The following is a 25140-nucleotide window of genomic DNA, read 5'->3' on the forward strand; positions in this document are numbered from 1 at the left end:
ATTAAGTGAGATATAAATATACAGTGCCTGGCAGAATGTCTATTTCCTTCCCTATAAGGAAAGGAAGCTTGAATTTCGACCAGGAAATCTGGGGAAATTCTCAGGTTTGCCTCAGATTAGAATGCAGGCTACTGTTGCAGGCGCACAGACCTAGGTTTGTTTAGCTGGGACTCCTGTGTGGGTCAGGCTTACCTGTGCCACCTTCCTGGGGTCATAGCCCTCTAGAATCTGCTTGGGGACCCTGGCAAGGGGCTTTGGATTCTGACCCCCCACTGCAGGGCCAGGGTTGTGGAGAGCTGGTATTCATTCCTTCTGGCTCATTGTCTGGCCTCCCTTAGGCACAAAGGTACAGTGAATAATTTATGAGCCCCCTCGTGCTGAGAGGCAGGCCCAGAGAAATTGCTCTGTGTTCAGCTGAGCTTCTGAACTCTCCCCTTCCCTCAAAGGAGGTGGGTTGTTCCTGCTAGTGCTATAACCAGTCTTGAATGGGGGTGGGGGGGAGGACAGGAAGAAAGTAGAAAGTGACCTATTGACCTATTATTGACCCTGGCTCTTTCCAATGGAAACCAAGCTAGCTGAGCTGGGGTCAAGCTGTGGGCCTCTGATTCCGAGTGGGTGATGAGAGGTGGCAGGGAGAGGCCCTTGAGGACTGGAGTAGCCCTGGAAGGCTTCATCACGGAGGAAGGTGTCTGGGCTGGGGATAGAGGCTACTTGCTATAGAGAGTAGGGGTTTTGACATCAGTTCAAGGTTGAATCCTGGAAGTGCCACTTACTCACTGTGAGACTATGGTCAAGACGCCTGACTCTGCCAGGCCTCCATTTGTTCCTCTGTAAAACTAGAGTAGTAATGGGTGACAGTGAGCTCGTATATGTAAAGCATGTGGCACAATTGGTATTTAATGAAAAGGTGCTTCGTTGTGAACATGAACCAGCAGGGGAGAGGGCACAGTGTAGTAAGCAGAGAAGTGGATGGAACTCGGGGGTAGTGATGCTGGGGTTTATGGGGTCACTGAGGGGTACAGAGAAGAGGGGCGGGTGACCAGGTGATAGAGTGAAAGACAGAATTCACATTTTAGAAGGCATCATTGAGTGCCCACTCAGAACACTCTGTGGCTCCTTTTTGCCTGTAAGGTGAAGACCAGGTTCTTTTGTTGTGTATTCAAGGCCTTGCCCATTGCAGTCACTGCGTGCACCCCTAGCTCATTGCTCATCATCGCCTCCTGAACATGTGGCCCCATCACTGCTTCTTTGCAGTTTCTCCTGTCTGAACTGCCATCCCTGACTCTTTTCTGCTCACCGCCCCATCTGTTGAGGCCCAACTCCAGTAATAAATTACCCAAGAAACATTCCTGGATTACTCAACCCACGGGTTACACCCCTCTGAATCTTAAACATGTCACAGTAATAGTAATAAATAATACCTACCATTGCATCACATTTTACAGTTTGTAGAATGCATTCACATACTCATTAATAATACTATGATAATGATATTAACAATAGCTAAAGCTTTGAGTACTTATTATGAGCTAAACATAGCTAAGCTCTTTACAGACACTCGCATTCACAACTTTGGAAAGTAACTATTGTCGTCTCCCAGAAACTAGGGCTCAAAGAGGGACTTTGTATTGCTCAAGGTCACATAGATAGATAGTAGGGAGTAAGGAACCAAGCTTGGGCTCCTATTTGGGACTAAACACACAGCTTGACAGCTTTTAGAAGATATCCTGTCTCCTCAAATGGGTCCAAGTAATTTGAGAGCATACTTCCCATATGAAAAGCTTGGAAATGAACCTTCTTTTCAAAGTTAAGGAAGGGCAATGCTAGGGTTAGCTTGGGGCCCAGGAAGGAGCCCTTGGCCAGGCATTTAGGGCACCGGCTGGTGGTGTGACTTGGGGTGAATCAGTCTGCTCTGTGGTCCTATTTTCCCACAGGTGAGTGGGGTGGTGTCCAAGCTCCTGGAGCCCCAACTTCTGCAGTGTCTTTCGTGACCCTGGAAGGTAGAGGAGGAGACCACAGTGTCAGGGCCAGAGGATGTGGTATGCTGGGCAGCTGTGGTTCTTGGCCTGGCTGCTGTCTGGGACAGCAGGCCCTGTAGTTAGCTGCTGCCTTTCCCGAAGAAGGGTGGTGCCTGCGCTGCTGGCAGCATGGTCATTAGTTGGACAGAGAAGACCCTGTGAATTGGGAGCTGGCTGGCCAGGCCAAGTTGGCAATGCTGGAGGCAGGCTGGCCCAGCCACAGTGGGGTCAATGGCAGGGCAGCTGCTGCTCCTTCCTTTGCAGTCTCCAGGGCCGTGGCAAGTACCCACTGGGCACCAGAGCTTTGTAGGCCAAGGTGTGCCCTTGTTTTTGTTATGGTGGTCATGGGAGTGGAGTGGTGAGGAGTCCAGCCAGGCCAAAGATGCCGCCTCCTAGAAGCTCGCATGACTCCCAAGCAGGCGGAATTCAACCTTCCTCCTCTGCAGATCCATAGCCCCGACTCAGTAACTGGGGTCTGGGGATTGGGGCTGTTTAGGTCTGCTTTCTTTGCCAGCCAGTCAGAACTAGATTCTTTGCCACCCCAATCCTCCCCTCCCACCAGCATGCCTAGCAGCATGCCTGGCATAAAGTGGCATTCCTCCGGGCAGGAGAGGCGATGTGAGTTGCTCCTTGGGCAAGTTGCTCACCTTTGTTTGGAAAAAGGTGGGCTGATAATAAGTGTTAAAGGAGTTAAATGGGATGACGGGAGGAAGATGCTCCATCAGCCTGGGTCCGCTTGCCCGTCCTCTTGGGAGCCTTGTGAACGAGTGCCTCAGCAGGAAACTGCTGGAAGAATCCAGCTAGTGAGGCCAGGAGGCTGGGTGTGCCGGGTGGCAGGGAGGAGTTCCCAGAGGAGGACACTATCTGTTTGTGGAGGACTTTGTCACTGAGATTTGTAGAGCTGCGGTTCCCACCACTTTCCTGGTGAGCATGCAGTTGAGAGAGATGAGAGAAGCTCTGAAATAAGTTCAGGGCAGGGAGCAGCGTATCCAGGGACCTGGTTGTTTTCAGGCCTGAGCAGCAGGAATGACCCAGTTGGGAGGAGCCATCTGGGCCCAGCTAGCTGATCATGGGAAGAGCGCGTCCTTCCTTAAGCAGTATTCATTTGTTCTCTCTCTCTCATCCAAAATGTAACATGATAGGAGATTTTAGAAGTCCAATGCGCTATCCATTGTGCCACAGAGCGCCACAGAGCCCGCCTTGATGATAGGAGATTTTAGTCTGTGAGGGGAAACAGACATTAAACAAGCACACAGATACAAAACTTCCAAATTGGCCCTGGCCGGTTGGCTCAGCGGTAGAGCGTCGGCCTAGTGTGCGGAGGACCCGGGTTCGATTCCCGGCCAGGGCACACAGGAGAAGCACCCATTTGCTTCTCCACCCCTCCGCCGCGCTTTCCTCTCTGTCTCTCTCTTCCCCTCCCGCAGCCAAGGCTCCATTGGAGCAAAGATGGCCGGGGCGCTGGGGATGGCTCTGTGGCCTCTGCCTCAGGCGCTAGAGTGGCTCTGGTCGCAATATGGCGACGCCCAGGATGGGCAGAGCATCGCCCCCTGGTGGGCAGAGCGTCGCCCCTGGTGGGCGTGCCGGGTGGATCCCGGTCGGGCGCATGCGGGAGTCTGTCTGACTGTCTCTCCGTTTCCAGCTTCAGAAAAATGGAAAAAAAAAAAAACAAAAAAAAAAAACTTCCAAATTGTTGAGAGTGAACTCCTGAGGTGGGGCCAGTCCCATCCATGTCTATGGATGATGGTGAAGGGTAATGTTCGAATCATAGCCTGAACACACACACGAGCTGGGTGACTTGGACACATGATTTGACCTCTCCAGGCCTAGTTTCCCCATCTGTAAAATGGGACAGTGATAGCACCTACTTCATAAGGATTGAAGAAATTAAACATGTAAAGCGCTCAGAAAAATACCCAGCACTTAGTAAGCACTCCATGAATGCTAGCTCTTATTGGCTCTATTTCCAGCACCTCTCAGAGCACCTGGAAGAGAGCAGTGCTCGGGAAGGGCGTAAGGAATGAGTCTCAGGGAAAGGGCAGCTACTCTGTGCAAGGAAAGAAAGGATGGCCTGGTAAGGAGGGAAGGACACAGAAACAATGACAGCCAACACAGAATGTGACTGAATGTGGCAGGGAAGGCCAGGGGCTGGGGTTGTCCAGTGTTGGATGGGAGGAAGTCAGGAAAGGCTTCCTGGAGGTGGTGTTTGAAAGTATCATTTAACACACGCGCATGCCCTGGCACTGCCATAAGGTCAGCTCCAGGAAGGAGCTCAGAGGTGAGTGGATTCTGTCTCAGCTGGGTAGCCAGCTAGGGTGGAGCTTGGGCAGACCCCAGGTCTGCTGGACTCCATAGATCTCCCTCTTTCCACCGCCTCCCACTGTCTTGCCGTCTGTGACGTTCTGTTTATGGGCACAAGGAAGGCAAGAAGACAGTTGGGGAGAAAGTGTGGCTCGAGGTCTGAGTGTCTCAGCTCTTTCCAGGCCTGGGGCCAAATCTCCTACAGAAAGAATAGACAGGCCATGCTCCCAAAGGCACACCACCAGCAGAGGTGGTCTCCCAGGTTCATCCTGCAGCTGGTCAGTGCTGAATGAGAAGACTCTATTTAAATAATGCCATGAAGAATTCCTCTCACCCTCCCACCCAGGAGGCTCAAAGGAAAGTTTTCTTCTACTGACAAGGAAACCAGGACCCCCCAAAGTATCTTAAAGGAGATCACCCCAGAGGTACCTTGAAATCAGGGTCCCCTTGTGCTGCTAGCACTTGTGGTTGGCTGTGGGGCCTTGGGGACATGACCTCACCCCCTTATGTTTTGCCTGTGTTTTTGCCCCTCCTGTAAAATGAGGTCAGAATAGTAAAGCCATTCTCTCCTTCAAGAAGTATGGGGTGGGGCACTTATGAGGTGGGAGTCTTTCCTGGGCATCTGTGTCCATGGCTATCAAACTTTGCTGCACACATTACAATCATTTAGGAAACTTTAAAACCTCCTGGGCCCTGGCTGGATATCTTGGTTGGTTAGAGTGTGGTCCCAATGTGCCATGGTGTGGGTATGCTCCCTGATCTGGGCACATGCAGGAATAGATCGATGTTTCTGTCTCTCTCTCCCTTAAATCAATCCATAAAATTTTTAGAAAATTAAACACAAAATCCTTCCTGGGTCCACTCCACAATCCAGGGCTATGCCCAGGCACCAGTAGTTTTCTAAAGTGTCGTAAGAAGGAGAACAGTGATCACCCTCTGCAGCATGCCATGCCTCCTACAGCTTCCCTGGGATGGCCCCCTCTCATCCCACAACAAGGAGCTCATTGCTGTCAGCTGCTCCCTCCTCTGTGGACTGCTTTTCCTGGGACCTCCTGGCCTGGAGAGACTAGAGAATAGAAAGACTTTATAATCTGATACACGTGGGTTTCAATGCTCCTCTGCTTTTTGCTGGGGTATCTTCTCGGAGACTTGGGGTCCTCATCTGAAAACAGGAGTGATGATACCCCTCTCTGAAAGGGCCATAGAGACCAAACAAAGCCACATGGAGAGAGCACTAGCACAGGGCCTGACCCATCCACAGGGTGTGATAAAGGTCACAGACTGGCAGAGCTGGCTGGATTCGGACCCTGGATGCCTCCTGCGGTGCTTGTCCTCCTGTCCTAGACACCTGCTGGAGGGGAGAGGGAGCAGCACCCCGTCTTGGCCCTTCCCTCCTGTCCCCCTTCTAAGAGATAAGACAAGACAGCAAGCATTTTGTTTTGCTTGGTTTTGTTTTAATGGCCAGAGCGTCAGGCTCTCCTTAACAATGAAGCCTTGTCTCAATCTGTTTGTTTTTCTAGCCGGACACCCAACTGCACCACCCACTTGGGGCTCCCTCTCCCCATTCCACCTGGGAAAACTGAAGAATGTTAGAGGTTTATTTTTCATGAAGGGGAGGGGCCTGGGGAGACACTGGAGGCCTCTGTCTGGCCCTCACCAATAATTGACCCCAATTAAGTCAGCTGCCTTTGTTGCAAGGAGCTCGTTCACTAAAATTATTTCAAGGTAGTTACCAGGATGGGTTTTAGAGGCAGAAAAACTTATGTTTGAGTCTTGGCTTTGTCACTTACTGGCAGTATGACCCTGGGCGAGTCATTGCACCTATTTCAGCAGTAGTGTTCTCTTCTGTAAAATGCATAAATAGGCTGTACTTCTGTGGGTTGTCCTGAGAAGCGAATGAAGTGCTGGGTGTGTAAAGCTCAGTGCCTGCCATGTAGTGAGCCCTCAGAAACTGTCCACGAGCATCGTCATTAGGAACTGAACTCTGTCCTGCTCCTTCACTAGTCAAGTCCTACTCCCTGTGCCCAGCCTCCTCCCTGTGCTGAGCCAGGTCCCGGCTGAGACCGCAGAGGCCTGCATCCCTGCACACTGCTCTCCTGTAATCACTGTGTGTAGAGGAGGCTCTGAGGGCTGTGGGTGGCAGTGCTTGGTCTCCTCTGCTCTGGCCCAGCCGGAGAGTGTATCAGCCCAGGGTGAACTGCTCAGGCCCTGCGGTGTAGCAGATGAACAAAGGAGAGTACAGCACTGGGGCTAGCAGCCCCTGCAGGTGGTTAAGACCCAGGCAGAAAGCTACACGGGAGGAAGTGGTCAGTTCTATAGACAGGAGCTGTGGTCTGCAGTAGAGGGAATCAGCCCAGGAAAACAAAACCTCAACTATCTTTCTTCCTTACTCCAGTCTCCCACTGGGGCTTCCCACTGGGTGAACCCACCCGGAGTCAGTAGCATGGAGACCAACGCAGTCCACTGAGATTAGCCTCCAGGTCCCCAAGCAGGACGGAGAGTAGATCTGGAAAGGCAAACAGGAGACATTTCTCAATATGTCAGTCAAAAGCAGATTAAGGATCATCTGTTGTTACTTGGGCGTACCTCTTATGAAGGGAGTCTCTGCCCCCACCCCAAAGACAAGCCAAAGCATTCCAACGGCCGCAGTCTTTTCAGGGAGAGGAGTTCTGGGGAACCCATGTGTCCATCTCTGCCTATCCAGAGGTACCTTAGCACCCCTTCAAGATCCGTGCCCAGGCTGTGCCCACTGTGCCCATCACTTCACCCAGCTCCACCCCGGCTGGTTGTCAGAGGACCTGGTTCTGAGTTTTTTCCATCCTGAGTATCTGAACAACCTGTGTTTGTTCCTCTTAGGCAGTATGGAGCAGTGGCTAGAACACAGGCTCTGCAAATAGACTTTCCCCTGCAATCCTGACTCTACCATAATATGGCTGGGGCACTACATAGTGTGCCCTTTAAACTGTCTGCGCCTTGGTTTCCTCATCTTTGAAGTGGAGACAACAGACCAGGGTTGTTGTGAAGACTAAATGAGTGAATCAACATAAAGTGCTTAGGACGGTGCCTGGCAAGCAGTAGGTGCCCTGTAAGTGATGGTCACCATCGTTACAAATAACCCACCGAGAGCCCAGAACACACAGTGTGGCTGGAGCAGTAGTGAGAGATCGGGGACTGTCACTGCCCTCAGTCTAGGTTCTGCTACACCGACAAGGCTGTGACGGTTTCCCATAGCCTTGCCACATTGTGGACACTCACCTGTCGGTGCTCCACCCGCCCTCCCTGCAGTCCTCTCCTGCAGACCATGTCCTGTGAAAAGTGGCCTCATTCTATCGAGCTGCAGCTTTCCCATCTGTAAAAGAAAGCCACTGGACTAGATGTCCCAGGTTCTGCCCTTGAGCCTGAGCCAGGAGCTGGGAGGAAGAGGACTCCAGTTGTCCTGACCTGGAGGAATCCTGAACATTGGGGGTGGAAGGGAGTGGTTGGGGTACAGTCCAATTCTCTTCCTCACAGGACGGGCTGGACAGCCGTGAGTAGGAGACAAGCAAAAAATAGGAGCTCAGAGGAGAATAAAGGAAATTAGGGAGGCTCCACAGAGAAGGAGGCATTTGAAATGAGCCTTAAAGGTAGACTAGGATCTCAGCTGGTCCATTGTGTAGGACAGACATTGTTAAAAGGGGGAAGAGTGAGCATTGAGCATGAGGCCAGGAGGCCTGGCCATAGGGCTACAGCAGGTAATGGGGTGTGCAGCACGTAGGGGACATAGGGCATGCGGCAGGTCCTTGAAGGCAGAGTAATGTGCTGGAAAGCATTTGGCTTACTGGAATCCAGCAGGCCTGGATTAGAATCCTAGCTCAGTTTCTATTTATTTATTTATTTATTTATTTATTTATTTATAACAGAGACAGAGACAGAGAGAAGGACAGACAGACAGGAAGGGAGAGAGTTAAGAAGCATCAATTCTTCATTGCGGCTCGTTAGTTGTTTATTGATTGCTTTCTCATAGGTGCCTTGAGAGCGAATGACCCCTTGCTCAAGCCAGCAACCTTGGGCTTCAAGCCAGTGACCAACGGGTCATGTCTATGATCCCATGCTCAAGCAGCAACCCTGTGCTCAAGCTGGTGAGCCTGCACTTAAGCTAGATGAGCCTGCACTCAAGCCAGCAACCTCGGGGTTTCGAACCTGGGTCCTTTGCATCCCAGTTCGACATTCTATCTGCTGTACCACTGCCTGGTCAGGCTATTTATTTTTTAATTGATTTTAGAGAGAGGAAAGAGAAAGCCAGTGGGGGAGGAGCAGGAAGCATCAACTCTCAGTTGTTGCTTCTCGTATATGCTTTGACTGGGTAAGCCCAGCGTTTTGAACCAGTGACCTTATCACTCCAGGTTGATGCTTTATCCATTGCGCCACCACAGGTTAGGCTCTTTTTTTTCAGGAGGTTAGGCTCTTGACTGGGCAAGTGGCTTGGCTTCTCTAACCCTCATTTTCCTCATTTGTAGAATGGGACAAGCCCTCACAGGGCTGGGGCAGTGACACAGAACGAGTTGAGTGTGGCTGGCGAAGTCAGGCTGCTTCTCTACCCTGGGGCTGCAGAGAAGTCAAGGACCCAAGGGGCCTGTCTTGGTCCATGCTTCCTCCTCCAAATCAGGCTGCAGGTGGCTTCTGGGGTGGCCTTACTAGGGACAGCCTTATTTCTAGAGTGGGGCCAAGTTCATGGGTAGCTGGTGTCACATAAACTCAGGTGCCCAGCTCAGAGGTGGCCCTGGTATAGCCATCTTACATGCTCTGAGAGCTGGGAAGCCATCAGCAGCTTGGGAGATCAACCCCGGGCCCACATCAGCCTCTCACCCCCAGAGTTAGCCGTGCTGCCCTGAGCACAGGTGGCCCGCAGGAGCCTTTGAAGACCAGGTGTGGGGAGTGTGGGGCCAGGCAGGCCATGCATGTGTGGCTGGGTCAGTACTACAGGGCCTGTAATTGGTGCTTGGATCTGGAGTGCGGGGAGAAGGTGTGTTGGGCACATTGCATGTAAAGCCTCTGGGAGGCCCCCAGGGCATAGTGCCTTGGGAGCAGCTGGGCAGGCCTAGAACATAGACCCTTTCTGATAGCTGAGCACTCCCTCTCCTCCCTGACAGGAGTGCTTTGGCATTTCCAGACTCTACTCCTAAGAGTCTGAGGGGAAGTTGTGAGCGCCATGGTGGTGCGGTAGTGCCTTGATCCTCAGGCCTTCCTGACAAGGGACGTATGTGGGCTGCCAAGTCAGTCCTGGCTTTGAAGCCCAGCTCTGCTTCTTTTGAGCAGAGCTTCGAAGACACTGGGCAAGTCACTTAACCTCTCTGAGCTTCAGTTGCTCAGCTGTAAAATGAGGGCAACAACACTTACCTTCTAGGTCTGCTTTGAAGCTACAATGACATACATATGCATGAGGCAGCATCTTGTATTTTAGGGGAGATTCTACAACCACCCTCATCCTGTTCCCTTTTTCTGTGCACTGTCCATTTTTTACGCTACCTCAGGAAGTTCTTTCTTATGTTGAACTTAATTCTAGTATGCTGCAAATGACCTCCTTCCTCTTGTTGAGGGCTGTGCAGAGGCAGACTGAGCCCTCCACAAATGTACCCCATCAGTACCTGTTGCAAGTGAGGCAGGGAATGGAGCAACTGGCAACTGGTTTTCACTTTGGAGTCTGGGTGCCCAGCTGTCAATGGCGAGCACCTCTTGGCCAGTGTGAAGTGGGGATGGATGCATCATCTTGGCTGTTCACACTGTTCTTCCTCTCTGTGCTTGATGCATGCTCCAAAGGGATGACTCTGGGGCAATGGAGAGAGCCCTGGGCTGGGCCTAGAAGGCCTGGGTCCCAGCATCACTTGACCCCTATCATTTTGTGTGCCCTAAGCCACTTAGCAACCTCTCTGGGCCACAGTAGGCCCATGAGGATGTCTATGCCCAGGGCCCAGTCTCTCCAGTGAAGGTGTATGCAGTTAAGCTGGAAGACCCATTTTCTACCTTTCCCCACATTGGCCCAAGCCAACCTGGGAAGCTCGCAGATTAGTGTTCTGTGGGCTGGTGGTGGTTGGAGCTGGGTCCACCCCTCAGACCAGGGCTCCCATGGGCAGGTGGTGAGTTGAGATTCCTGGAGGATTGGGTAGTGCCTTCCTTCTCAGACTAGGGATTTTGAGAGCCTTCATCTCCTCCTACCCACCTAGCTAAACTTATCCAGATCAAGGTCAGTTGAGTCCCCTGTTGAAGTAGCTCCTTTCCCATATGAAGTCTGCTCTAATTCCTCATTTTGTGGGTGGGAAACCTGGGGGTCAGAGAGGGAGACAACTGGCCTGAGGTCCCCCAGCCTGTCAGTGGGGAGCGGGGAGGGAGTCCCTGGTACTTGGGAGGCCCCTGGGTGCCTGGGCCAGGCTGTACCTTCTGGATCCTCAGTGGGGTAGTACACAGCAGAGCCGGGTGATTATCAGCAAGGCAGTTTCTGTTGTGGGAGGGGGACCCACTGGGTGTGCTGGGGGTTAGCTGGGACTCTGGGACAGCCGGGTCTCTCTCCCTGGGAAGAAGTTGGCGGAGGAATGTAGGAGGTAGAGGGGTCAGGAACCCAGAGCTTTGGGCTGCGGCCAGGTCTGAATGCCCCTGTGAACCTCAGTGTTGGGTTTCATGGGAGAATCAAGACTTCTTTCTTGTTGACTTTGGATACATAATAGTTTACCTTTTATAAAGTGGTTTGATATCCATGATGTCACCAAATCATCCTCACGGCAATCTGTGAGAGGCAGCATGGAACATGTTCAGGAGGGCAGGGAGAGCGTGAGCTCTGGTATCAGACAAGCCGAGGGTGAAATTCTGGCTCCTACCAGCTCTCTTCTCTCAGACAAGTGAGTAACCAGCTGAGCTCGGTTTGTTCATCTGTGAAAGGGACAATCATTTCCTGTAACATATAGCAATAGCTATCTTGTGGGCTTTACATATTAGGTGCGATAAGGCCTGTAACCACTGATCCAGTATCTGGTGCAATGTAGGAGTTTTCGTGATTTTTACTATCAGCCCACTTTACAGATGGGAAGATGGAGGCTCAGAGAATGAAGATGACTTGCCCGAGGTCATGTAGTAATTTTTTTTTTGCATGTGTGAGAGAGAGAAAGAGAGAGAGAAATGGGGGGGGGGGGAAGAGGGGGATGAGAAGCATCAACTTGTGGTTGCAGCACTTTAGTTGTTCACTGATTGCTTCTCATTCATGCTTTGACCAGGAGGCTCCAACTGAGCCATTGACCCCTTGCTCAAGCCAGGGGCTTCAAGCCAGTGACCTTGGTCAAGCCAGTGACCTTTGAGCTCAAGCCAGAGACCATGGGCTCATGTGATGATCCTATGCTCAAACTGGCGGCCCTGCGCTCAAGATGGAGAGCCTGTGCTCAAGCCAATAACTTCGGGGTTAAGTCCTGGGACCTCCACGTCCCAGGCCAGTGCTCTATCCAGTATACCACCACTGGTCAGATGGTCATGTAGTGATTTAACTTGGTCCTCCAGATTTCCTATCTGTGGCTTTTTTCTCCAATACTTCCTTTTATGTCCCTGACCTGACACCTCATTTATCCTCTCTTAAATGTGTGATGCTGTGTGAAGAGGTCTTGTGCTGCCCTTCACACCTAACAGAGCTTGCCTGGCACACAGTAGGCACTTTAAAAATGTTTGTCCTGTGCATGACCATACTGATAAGTTGGTGTAAAAATGTAAGAAGTATTTTTCCAGGCATCTAAGGCTTGTGGCCCTAAGCCTGCCTTCTCCCTATCCTTTTAACAACAGCCCTTTAAATGTTTTGATTGGAAACCTTTGTGAACAGGATCGGCAGTTCCTTTGCACATTGTGATACGGTTACCTCTCAGGGATGGGTTTCAGGAACACACACTGCCTTGCTGGGAATACTGAAACCATCTGGCTCCTGCACTAAGTGACTCTGGACTGCTGCAGCTATTCAGCAACTTTCTGCCTTTTTGGGTTTCTGGGTCTTCTCTCCCTGACCCTTCAGTCTGCTGTCCACAGACTTGCCTCCAGCAGTCCAGCACCTCCTTCTTCTCCCTTCTTACTTTTGTATGTGTGTGTGTATATGTGTTTGTGTCCTTCCTAATTTGCTGCTTCTACCAATTGATAACTGAGAAATGGGACAGTTGAGCTTGTTAGAACTGGTTTATCCCCTTGGCCTGTGGAGGTACAGTGGATAAAGCACTGACCTGGAATGCTGAGGTCACCGGTTCAGAACTCTGGGCTTGCCTCGTTAAAGCATATATGACAAGCAACCAAAGAACAATTAAAGTGAAGCAAGTCCTGGCCAGTTGGCTCAGTAGATAGAGTGTTTGCCTGGTGTGTGGATGTCCAGGGTTTGATTCCTGCTCAGGGCACACAGGAGAAGAAGCCATCTGCTTCTTGCCTCCACCCTCTGCCCATTCTCCCTCTTGCAGCCAGCAGCTCAATTGGTCCAAGTGAGGCATTAAAAATAACTTGGTTGAGGCCCTGGCTGGTTGGCTCAGTGGTAGAGCGTCGGCCTAGCATGCGGAGGACCCGGGTTCGATTCCCGGCCAGGGCACATAGGAGAAGCGCCCATTTGCTTCTCCACCCCTCCGCCGTGCTTTCCTCTCTGTCTCTCTCTTCCCCTCCCGCAGCCAAGGCTCCATTGGAGCAAAGATGGCCCGGGCGCTGGGGATGGCTCTGTGGCCTCTGCCTCAGGCGCTAGAGTGGCTCTGGTCGCAGCATGGCGACGCCCAGGATGGGCAGAGCATCGCCCCCTGGTGGGCAGAGCATCGCCCCCTGGTGGGCGTGCCGGGTGGATCCCAGTCGGGCGCATGCGGGAGTCTGTCTGACTGTCTCTCCCTGTTTCCAGCTTCAGAAAAATGCAAAAAAAAAAAAAAATAATAATAATAATAATAATAATAACTTGGTTGATTTGAGCATCGGCCCTAAACATTGCCCAGTGGGCCCTGGTCTGGGCTCATGAGGGAGTCTGTCTCATATCTCCCCTTTTCTCACTTAAAAAAATAAAGTGAAACAACTATGAATTGATACTTCTCATGGCCCCCCTTCTCTCTCTGTAAAAGCAATAAATAAAATCTTTTTTAAAAAAGAAGGGGGGAGTAGGAAGCATCAATTTGTAGTTGCTTCTCATATGAGCCTTCACTGGGCAAGGCTGGGGTTTCAAACTAGCGATCTCAGCATTCCGGGTTGATGCTTTATCCACTGCACCACCACTGGTCAGGCAATAAATAAAATCTTAAAAAAGAGAAAGAAAAAGAATTGGTTTGTCCATTTATTCATACCTATTCAGTCTGCCATTGTTGATCTCGGATCTTGCTTGGAATTTGTCCACCTACCCATCCCCCCACTCATTCATCCATCCTGATTAAGGACCTCCACAGTGGCTTGCGATCAATCAAAACCACACCTTCCTGGCAGTGCAGGCAGGGAAATAAGGGTGTACATAGCAAATGCCAGTACACGACTTTACAGTTTGTAATCTGCCTCTGCTTGCATTACCACACCCAATCTTCACAGCAGCCCTCAAAATAGTATTATCCCCATTTTTGCAGAAATAAAAGCAAAACTCCCAGAATGAAGTCCCCTGTCCAGTGCCCAGCAGTGAACACAGTATTACGGTTGGAACTCAGGTCTCTAGCCTGGCCTGTTACTTGTTCCCTCTTCTGGGCTCCATTTGTGAGTTGTATGATGCCTCATTCAATTTCTGCTTCTGTCAAAGGATTGTTGATAGCTTAAGTCAGACCTCTACCTCTATTAAATGGTCAGTGCAAGGAAGTGTGGCCTTGGCTGTGTGCCAGCTGTCAACACCCTGTAGTGTACATACCTCGTCCTGCAGTGGACCTGGGCACACCGTCTAGTACATACTTCCTAAATTGTGCTCTGAGGAGCCCTAGTTCCTAGGAGGGAAACAGGTCTTGGGACACATGGGCATACAGAGTTCAGAAATGCTAGGTCACATGAGTCATACAGGACTTCTCAGGGCCTTTAGTGCGACAACATGAATTAGGGATCCCCAACAAGAGGGACAGTGTGAAGTCAGCCTTTCCCAAGCTTGCCTGAACATGCAGCTCCATTGTCACAGAGCACATGTCTGAGAATAACAGTCTAGAGAAAACACTTTGAGAAGCCAGCAAACCCTCACTTTCCCACTTTGCACACAGAAGCCTCCAACTATAGATGTTACCTGCCCAGGGCTGTTTGATTTTGAGAGGATCACAGGGAGCAGCGTTAGCCCCAATGTAGAATCAGTAATAATGGTGACATTCAGGCAGCAGGGGAATGTGGAAGGTGGAGATATTTTTATTCTTTCATCCACCAGACTAACGAATCTGATATCTACTGTGTGCCAGGCATAAAGCCAGCATGTGGAAATGCCAAGACGAGTCTTAAGAACCTTCCGTTTCATTTCCCCATGCCCACTAAGGGTTTTTTAAGAAAGACATATACAGACCTTAGAAGGAAGAAGTGATTGTTTAAATTGTTCTGAGTCTTCGTGGTAGGTGGCCAATGTGACATGTGTACTCAATTCAGTGACGCTTTAGTACCAGATCCTGAGGGGTGTGAGACAGTTCCAGGAACAATCACCCTGGGCAGAGTGCACAGATGTTGTAAGGGAGGTCAGTAGTGTGGGAGGCTCAGAAGAGGAAGGGAGGGAGGGAGGGAGGGAGGGAGGGAGGGAGACTTCCCCTGGGATTAGCCTGAGCTGGAGGGAGTGGAGGGCAGGGGTGGCGAGGCGGAGTTTGAGTGAGGTTCTGCAAAGAGGACAGAGCTCACCTGGGGGGTTGAGGGGTAATAGGCTCTGGTCAGCTGGAACAGCGGCTGCAGAGCAAACGTATAGAGGTGACAACAGGTGGGTTACATTTTTAAGACATGGGGGCAGATCATGAGGGTCTGTACACTGGCTGAGTGGGTGCCCACCTGACCGGGAGTGCCTTGAAGGCCAGACTATGTCACGTTCATTCCGATGTCCGAGCCCCTGGCTGGCACCTGGTAGGTGTGGACTGACTGGATTCCTCCGCTGTGGGGCCTTGGACAAGTTCTTCCCCTCTCTGGATCTGGACTTCCTCATGCTTATGGTCAGTCCAGGTTCCCAAGCACATCCCTTTCAGCTCTGAAGGGCTCTCAGGAATTCTTGCCTGTGTGGAGGGGGAGGCCAGCCTGTTTTCCCCAGCCTCTAGGTCTGCTGGGTGGTCCTCGTGGACCCTGGATAGGCAGCAGCTCGTTTGCTGGGTGGCAGTCAGGCTGGCTCTGCTGCTCTCGTCCTTCGGCGCTGGCCCTCTGAGCTCAGAGTAGAGTGCCCTGGTGTCCTTGCTGATAGCACCTCTAAGGCCCAGATTTGGGGGAGAAGGCAGTGGAGCCAGGCTGGGGTTGAGGGTTGTGTGCATGCAGCAGCAGGGTAGGAAGTTCTGCTGCTTCTCTGTGAAAATGGGTAAGTTGCTTTACCTCTGAGCCTCAGTTTCCCATCTGTAAAATGGAAACAATAGTAACTTCCACACTGGGATTTGTAAGCTACAATGAGATAAATTTTTTTTTTTTTTTTTTGTATTTTTCTGAAGCTGGAAACGGGGAGAGACAGTCAGACAGACTCCCGCATGCGCCCGACCGGGATCCACCCGGCACGCCCACCAGGGGCGACGCTCTGCCCACCAGGGGGCGATGCTCTACCCCTCTGAGGGGTTGCTCTGCCGCGACCAGAGCCACTCTAGCGCCTGGGGCAGAGGCCAAGGAGCCATCCCCAGCGCCCGGGCCATCTTTGCTCCAATGGAGCCTTGGCTGTGGGAGGGGAAGAGAGAGACAGAGAGGAAGGTGGGGGGGTGGAGAAGCAAATGGGCGCTTCTCCTATGTGCCCTGGCTGGGAATCGAACTGGGTCCCCCACACGCCAGGCCAACGCTCTACCGCTGAGCCAACCGGCCAGGGCCGAGATAAAATTTGTGTAAGCATATGGTAAACTGACTTACCCCACATACATGGAAACAGTTTTTGTTGGTATTATATTTATCGGTCCAATTTTCATAATAACCCAGGCCCACTTTTCAAGAAGTGCTCCCTGGTGGCTGCTCGCTATTCCCCCTGTGGTTTCTGCCGGGTTCATTTTCTAGGCCAGAGCAATAGGAGCCCATGAATTATGTACAAGTTGCACATGCAGGGCAGGCTGTATGTTTGCACTCCCGTGTCTGTGTGCATTTAAACAGGAAGAGAATCAGCCCACTGGGTCCTGGGGCCAGATACCACCCCCTCCCCAGCCACATCCCAGAGGCCTTAAGAGTATTATGTTTGGCCTCTAGGAAAGTGTGGGGAGCACATGTCAGGAACTCCCCCTCCCCAGCTTGCCTATACTGCTCATAGGCGGGGTCCAACAGGGCTTGCCCACATGCAGGTGACTGGCCTGTGTCCCTGTAGCTGGGAGTCGAGGAGACACTCACTGGGCTGGAGGGGAAGAACAAGGCTGTCACCCCTCCCTCCCTTCCGCTTCCCAGTTGGTGCCAGGAGGTGTCAGTCAGAGCAACTCAGATTTCTGGTGTGGATGTGACTTCATTTCATCAGGGCCAGGGGTACCTACTCTGGGAGGCTCACCACTTGTCACACGTAATGCTTGCTCAAAGCCACCTGTGCAGGATGGGGTACATGAGTACAGGGCTAGGCTATGCCCAGCATTCTTTCACCCAGAGTTCTGGGGGTCCTTCTCAAGGCCCTTGTTCCTGAGTGGCTCCCAGATGCTGTCCTGACCGACCAGGGCTGGGGTTGGGGACAGACAGCTGGGCTCAGCTAGTACATGGAGGCATCACAGATGGTTCCCCTGCTTTGGTAGCATGGGTGCAGAGGGGTGGGGCAGGAAGCAGGCAGAGACAATATAATGGAGGATCAGTATACCGAAGCAGTTTATTGAGAAAAGAGCCCAGTGAGCATAAATATCAATTCTCCACTGTCTTTAAAAGGCCTGACACACCTGGGTTCCTGTCCCAGCTCCACACCGTGCCTGTGCAATCTCGGATTTGTGACATGGCCACTTTGAGGCTCATCCAAGGCCAACTTCACAAGGCTGGTATGAGGTCTGTCCAAACCACCCAGTGGATGGGACACCCAGTAAGTAGGGTGCAGAACACATAGTAGGCCGCTGATCTGCAGAGAAGATCTAATTCCAGCTCAGAGCAAAGAAATTGGGTTTTAAGGCCCTACCTAGTGGTGGCTCAGTGGATAGAGCATCAACCCGGCATATCGATGTCCCAGGTTTGATTTCTGGTCAGGGCACACAGGAGAAACGGCTATCTACTTCTCCCCACCTCACTTCTCTCTCTCTCTCTTCCTCTCCCACAGCCAGTGGCTTGATTGGTTCGAGTATCAGCCCTGGGTGCTGAGGATAGCTCAGCTGGTCTGAGCGGCTCATCCTCAGATGCTAAAAATAGCTCTGTTGGGAGCATCCGCCCAAGACAGGGTTGCCAGGTGGATCCTGGTAGGGGCACATGCAGGAATCTGTCTCACTATCTCCCCTCCTCTCACCTAAAAAAAAGAAATTGGGTTTTTAAATACTTGGCCTTTGGTTTTTCTAAGCAGGAGAGGGAATTTCTGTTGAGCTCTTTGAGTAGTCAATACAACTTAGATATGTTCGCAATTTATGACCCCGACAGAGGACCCTCCAAATCGCTGGAGCATGGAGTAACACTCCTCTGGGACCAGGTGAGCCATGCAGCCCCGGGTGCAAGTCCTGACTCTGTGTAGTTGCCAGTGGCCTAGGCTAAGTCCCAAGTTTTCCTGCACCTGTAAAAGAGAGGGGAAGGACACCGAACTCTCAGCTCTGTGAGATTTGGATGAGAAATTATCTATAAAACTCTATTGGGGAAAAAAGCAACTAACACACAGTAGGTACTTGAGGGAGTCTAGGGCTGGGAGGCCCGAGATGCAAGCCAGTGGCTCAGGAAGCCAAGGCTGGTTCCCCAGGCGGGTGACAAGCAGGCTCTGTGAGGCCGGGCGAGTGGATCCTCATTTACTTTCCTTCATGGGACAGCTGGTCAGTTAGCCTGAGTATTCCTGACAAGTGCCCATGTGCATGTTCCTGACACATGGCAGGTTCAGCCCTTGCCAGACCGGGTGGTAGTCAGCTGGCCAGCCTTGGGCATCAGTCTGTGACCCACACTGTCCTACCCGCTGATTTTCAGCTTGTCCCTCAAATGACCCCATGGAGCAGTTACTATACTGGGGACTGAAGGAGCAGGAGACAGCCCTGCCCCAGGAGCCCTGGTTCTGGGTAGGTGGAAAGGAGTATCCAGTGAAGGATCACCGGTGGGGACCTGGCCAGGGTATGGGGGACAATCAGTGGAAACAAGTCTGCTGGCTCCACCACCAATTCCTGTGACCTTGAGTACCTGACCTTTCTTAGTCTGGGACTCAGTTTTACATCTAAAAGAAACTGTTGGAAGTGATGGTCCCAGGAAGCTGAGCCTTAAAGCCCAGAAGTGTGAGGAACAATCTCTGAAGTCATCAGGCACGAGTTCTCACCCTGGCTCCTCCACCTCCCAGGCTTGACCTTGGGCAGCTCACCCAGCCTAGGCCTGTCTGACGGGGCATGCTGCCCTGCTGGCACAGGACAGGCACTAATTATAGATGTCCTGCCTAGCAGTGTCTGGTGTTGGGGGCCCCAGGGTGGCTTTGGCCCGTCCCTCCCTCTTTCCCTGTTTCTCCTGCAGTGCCCAGAGGGCCCCAGGAACTCTTGCCTCAGCGGATCCGGGGAGAGGGGAGCATTGCTGACCTCCATGCTGAGTCTGCCTGGGCTGTATGTGCCAGGGCCCCAGGCTCAGAATGGAGTCAGCCATACTCTTCTTCTTTTTCTTCTTTTTTTGGGGGGGAGAGGAAAGGATAGGGAGAGAGAGGGAGAGAGAAAGACAGGAAGGGAAAGAAATGAGAAGCATCAACTCATAGTTGTGGCACTTTAGTTGTTCATCAGTTGCTTCTCCTAGATACCTTGACTGGGGGGCTCCAGCTGAGCCAGTGACCCCTTGCTCAAGCCAGTGAGCTTGGGCTTCAAGCTAGGGACCCAGGGTCATGTTGAGGATCCCACGCTCAAGCCGGCGACCCCATGCTCAAGCTGGATGAAGCTGCACTCAAGCTGGTGACCTCAGGGTTTCGAACCTGGGTCTTCAGCATCCCAGGTTGATGCTCTATCCACTACACCACCAGTCAAGTACCCATTCTCTACTTCTTAAGGGGAAGACAGGTGCACACACTAGAGCTCAGCCTCAGGTTGTCTGCATCTCGGAACCTTGATCACTTAGAACCATGTAACATTTCTATTCTCAAATCCTGGAAGCACTGAACATGGAACCTTAGAATCTTGGCCTTTTGAAATCAAGACTTGGGAACCAGATTGGACTTGGCAGGACCTTAGGTGGTCCTCAGATCCAGTCCTCCATCTAGTGCAGGCAGCCACTCTGCAGACCCCCTGGACACCCTGGTGTCAGGGGCTCACTCTGCAGCCTCCTTGGTCATCACTCAGGTCACTTGGATGCTCACCGTCTCTTGTGGTTGTGACTGACCCCCAGTCCCACACGACTGGGGCTGGTGGCACTGATGGGCTGCAGGAAGGAACTAGTCCCCGCTCAGCTAAGAATAGAAGGCTTTGTATGATTTAAGTAGCAGCCTGAGCATATCAGACCTCCCAGCCAGACCCTAGGCAGCTTATTAAGTAGGATCTGGGATCACTGGGGCCTCCTGGGTGGAAGAGGGAGAAGGGCTGAGGGTACCGCCGGCTTCCCCTGGACTTCTCTCGCATTTTTTACTTTTTCCATAAGGCTCATTGCTTCTCCTTTCTTCTCCTTGGGGCTGGCTAGGGATCATCACCAGCATTCCTGGGGGGAAATCTCTTCTGGGAAGAGTTCAAACAAACAAATTGGCCCCTGAGAGGAACAAACAGACTGGTGAAAATGGCTTTGACTTTAAGAAGAGAGCCAATGATGTCAGCCATTTTTTGAGCACCTACTGTATGCCAGACCCTGGGTTCATCATCCTGTGCCCTTGCCTCATATAACTCTCGCCAGGGTGCTGTGGAGGATGTTGTTATTCCCATGATGCAGGTGAGGATGCTGAGACCCAGCTAGTACTTGGCAGAGCAGGTATGGGAACCAAGGACTGTCCCACCTTTGTTTCTTCTGGGGGCAAAGGATTTCTGAGTCAGAGGAGAAGATGAGAGTCGGAATTCTTTGAGAGGGCCCTGGGCATGGAGGGCTCTGTCGCTCAGTGCAATCAATGGTGCTTTGCCTTACATTAGAGTCCAGGGTTGGGAGGAGGAATTGTGATGCTCTCACAAACATAGTGGATACAGGTGCCTGTTTGTTGTGTTGGGATGAAATCGAACTTGCTCTGTGAAGTGGGCAAAGACTGCTCTGGGCAGGACCATGAAGCTGCAGCTCCTGATTCCTGGTCCCCCTCTCTAGTGCCTCCCACCTCTCTCTCCCCTCAGAGATTATTCCCAGCGTGAGAATGGAAAGGAATTCTGAGTCATCCTCTGGGAAGACTGAGGCCCCAGCAGGACAGGGACTGTCCCAAGGTCATACAGTAAGTGGGCCTGGGGACAGAGTAGTGTCCAGGAAGTCCCTTCTTCCAGGCCAGTGCCTGTTCCCCTGGGGGGCACTGCAGTTGTGTGAAGATCTGGAGGGCCTGTGACCTCCTGGAGATGGAGTCAGCTGGGACCTGGGTGCGGGACAAGGGCAGAAGGCTGGAGCCTCTGTCTGCAGTGCCCCAGACTCATCTCTGCTTGCCCAAATCCTGCCCAACTCAAATGCCGCCTTTTCTGGGAAGCCTGCTTGGACTCCTCTCCCTAATACTCCTCCCAATCTCTCTCTCTACCCCAAGAGTGGGATTTTTTTTAACTGGTAAGAAGCACACAACATAAAATCTATCATCTTAATCATTTTTATGTGTACAGTTCAATAGAGTTAACTCTGTTCACATTGTTTCACAAAAGTTCACAGAACATTTTCATCTTGCAAATCTGAAACACTATACCCATTAAACAACAACTCTCCATCCTCCCCCCTCCACCATCCCTTGGCAACCACCATTCTACTTTCTGTTTATGAATTTGACTACTCTAGATACCTTATATATGTGGAGTCACTCAGTATTTGTTCTTTTGTGCCTGGTTTATTTCACTTTGCATGCTATCCTCCAGGTTCACCTGTGTTTGCTACATGGTTTAGCATGTGACAAGATTTCCTTCTTTGTTATGGTTGAATAATATTCCATTGTGTACATATACCAGCTTTTGTTTATCTGCTTGTTGTTGGACACTTGGGTGGCTTCTACCCCTTGCTATTGTGAAAGGGGTGGGAGCCAGCCAAGGGCCTGGGTTGGATATTGGCTTTCTTTAAATTGCAAATCTGAGTCCTTCATCACTTGCTAATGTGCCTAATGGGATTGCTAGCAAGGATTAGACGTTATGCATATAGAAATGCCTGGCACATAGCAAGTTCCCAGTGAGTGGTAGGTAGGATTTATTCTCATCAAACACTTTCCTTCTAGGAACAGATCCCTTTGGGGGTTTATAGGACTGTGGATTATTGGACCCACATACCCAAGCTCACCTCGAACCCCATCCATGTCAGCATCTGGTAGGTCTCAGGACCATAGAGCTGAAAAGCACCTGGCCAAGAGAGGGGCAGGGACTTGCCCAAATCCACATAGTCAATGGCCATGCCAGGATTAAACCCAGATCTCCAGCCTCCCAGCCTGGGGATCTTCCTGGTGTAGTCCCCAAAATCCACTTAAGAGGGGATGACTCTCCAGGGGCTTGTGTCTAATCCTGCAGCATATAGAGTTGTAGGAGGCAGGGAACAGGGAGATGAGCATCTCAGGCTCATCTCTTGACAGGTGGCATCCTCCAGGCACCTCTGGTCATCACTTCTCCTATGGCTATGGACATTGGAGCTGCCCCAGTGGCGAGGAGCTCTTGTCACATTCATTTGCATTGTGCAGGCTTGTCTAAGTTCCCTGATTGCACCTGGGGGGGGGTCAGTCTTGGCTTTCGCTCATTCAGTTTTCATTTGCTTATTTCTTTCCTTAGTCATTTATTCAGCATCCACTCCCTGGTGCCTGCTGCGGGCCTGGAGACCAGTCATACCTCAGAGGCAGTTAGTAAGTCATCAGAGTGAAGAGTGTGGATTCTGGGACTACATTGCCTAGATTTAAATCCTGGCTCTGCCAGTTACTAGCTCTGTGACCTTAGGCAGGTTGCTTAACCTCTCTGTGCCTCAGATTCTTCTCTAAATTGGGGATAATGATGTTCCAGTTACTATTACACTGAAATTTAGTGTCTTTATATAAGAACAATCATTTTATTATCTCACAGTTTCTATAGAAAAGAAATTTAAGATGGGCTCTGCTGAGTGGTTCTGGCTCAGGGTCTCCCGCGTGGACAATAGTCAGATGGTAGCTAGCATCAGGTAGCTGGAGCAGCTAGAGGATGGTTGGGCCTGTCTTGTTCTTCATGTAGTCTTGAGGCTTTGTTCCTCTCTGCGGCTCATCTGGGCTTCCCCACAGTATGGCAGCCTCAGAGCAGTCAGCTTGTGTACATAGTGGCTAAGGCTCCTGCAGGAGTGTTAATCCTAACCCGGAGGGACCCGAAACATTGAAGACATGAATAAGGTCCGTCGATTACACACCAAAGCTTTATTGTCCAGCTTGGCCAAGCGGCGGGAACTCCAACAGGAATCTGAGGGAGAGCGCGCCGGCCCTTTGTTCTACTTAGTTTTTATAGTTTTGTAAGTGGGAAGTACAGAAAAAAAATTGTAATTAGGAGCCCCTTACCACTATTGGTTATAGTCATATGTCCTTTAACATGATAAGACCATGTTCAATTTGCAAGCCATACATCCTTTTGGAGAAAACAAAATTTACAAATCAACACATTGGTAGAAAGATGTCTCTTTACATATTAAAAGGCTTTCCTATATTATCTAGTGCTTATCTGCTATTTCTCTGTCTAGAGTCACACGTGTTAACCACACACATTTACATAGAAGAGGGTAGTTTCTGTGGGGACAAATATCTGCAAATGGCTCATTGCTATAAGAAAGATTTATTTTGGCTTTTCTCTTCCTGCACCTGGCTAGCCATTCACCCCTTTCCCCACAGGTGTGGTGGAATGTCTGGGGATCCATGTTTTCCTCCCCTTTGCATTTACAATACAATGCCAATCACACAGTACAGAAACTATTCTCACAATTTCTCTGCACACCTTAACCCAAATTAATAAAATGTTCTCCAAGCCTCTTAAAATATTAATATTAATTCTGTAGCTTTTGGTACTTTACAACACCTGCAGGTGAAGTGGCTCAGTGGGTCCTCAGGAGTATTCCAGTAAATGAGGCAGAAGCTGCAATACATTTGATGACCTGGGCTTGCAAGTCTTGTAGTGTTACTTTAGCCATTAGTCCCCAACCCCCAGTTCCAGTGGGAATAACAGAGACCCTGCCTCTCTAGGAGTGTCAAAGTTACACTGCAAGAAGACCACATGGGAAGTGAAATGTCTCCGCAGAAGTGTTTAGGAATACAATCTGCCATAGTTTGGAGAATGAGATGAGTCAAACTATGGGAACTGTCTAGAACAGTGCTTAGGCATCGTATGTAAGTGGTAGGTGTATGTATGGTTCAAAGTAAGGGTGATTTTGAGCATATGTAGTTTGCTTGTGATGTCCTAGCTCTAGGACCTGAGCCCCACTGCAGAAGCCAGTTCACTGAACCACAGCACTTCCCATTTGGGTGTTGAGGGAATCTATAGGAATTCACCAAGCAGAGACAAGTGGGAAGGCATTCCTTGCAGAGTAAACTCATTGTGTAAGGGTGTAGAGTTGTTAAGTAGAATTCCTGGGGCAGAGACTCAGCTCCTGGTGGCTGGGTTCCCCTGATGTGAGCAGAGGGAGGCCAGGGAGGTGAATCGAGGTGAGGGTGAGAAGAGCTTTTTGTACATGGGGTTTGATGCTGTAGGTCCCAGGGAGTCCTCAACTATTTCTCAGGTAGCCATGTGAAGGGCTGGAGCACCCTAATGGGGAGCCACTTCTGAAGCAGAAGCAGAAGGGCTTGGGAGGTACTGGGCTTAGGGGGAATAGAGAGAGGTGGGGAGTGATTGGGCTCAAACCCAGGTGGTTGCCTAGGGCATTTGCATCGGCTTTACATGGGATATGCATACCCAACCTGGCTTACTTTCCTTCCCCTTCTAGTAGGTTAGTTACTTTGCTATTTTTCTCTGCTCTGATCAACTCTCCTGTAGGGGAAGGTAGAAGAGTTGAAGGATGACTCCCTTGGAAAACTGGTGGAGCCTGGAAGCCAACTCTAGGTTAGCAGGCCAGGCCCTCTCCTCTGCCCCCAGCCCTGTCTGTGGAAAATAGCTCTTACACGCCTGATTGATGGTCTCCCCTTTCAACCCCATTCCCTATTCTGCAGCCTTGCAGGGTCCACATGGAAAGGATCCTGATATCCAGCTCCCCTCACATCACAGATGGGGAAACTGAGGTTTGCTGACTTGCTCCAAATCCTGCAATAAAAGAGCCAGCCAAGGGCAGTGGCAGTCGGGGCTGCCTCCAGTTCGGGAGGGGCAGGGCATCTCCCTGTTCGACCCTCCACCCACCACTCCACTTGAAGCCTCCTCCCAGCTGCCCTCAAAAGCCAGTGCTCGCCTGACCAGGCAGTGGTGCAGTGGATAGAACATCGGACTGGGATGCAGAGGACCCAGGTTCAAGACCCCGAGGTCGCCAGCTTAAGCGCGGGCTCATCTGCCTTGAGCAAGAGCCCACCAGCTTGAACCCAAGGTCGCTG

General features: G+C 51.1%; 1 protein-coding gene and 1 non-coding gene across 5 annotated transcripts in view; both read left to right on the forward strand.

Moving 5' to 3' along the window:
- Positions 1-25140, forward strand: part of GDPD5 (glycerophosphodiester phosphodiesterase domain containing 5) — a 98557-nt gene that overhangs the window by 2751 nt on the left and 70666 nt on the right. The gene's annotated exons all lie outside the window — the stretch shown is intronic.
- Positions 12816-12891, forward strand: TRNAA-AGC (transfer RNA alanine (anticodon AGC)). The gene has a single exon. It is a non-coding gene; the product is annotated as a tRNA-Ala (tRNA).

The sequence above is a fragment of the Saccopteryx bilineata genome, chromosome 1 (assembly GCF_036850765.1).
Source record: "Saccopteryx bilineata isolate mSacBil1 chromosome 1, mSacBil1_pri_phased_curated, whole genome shotgun sequence".
NCBI classification, from domain to species: Eukaryota; Metazoa; Chordata; class Mammalia; order Chiroptera; family Emballonuridae; genus Saccopteryx; species Saccopteryx bilineata.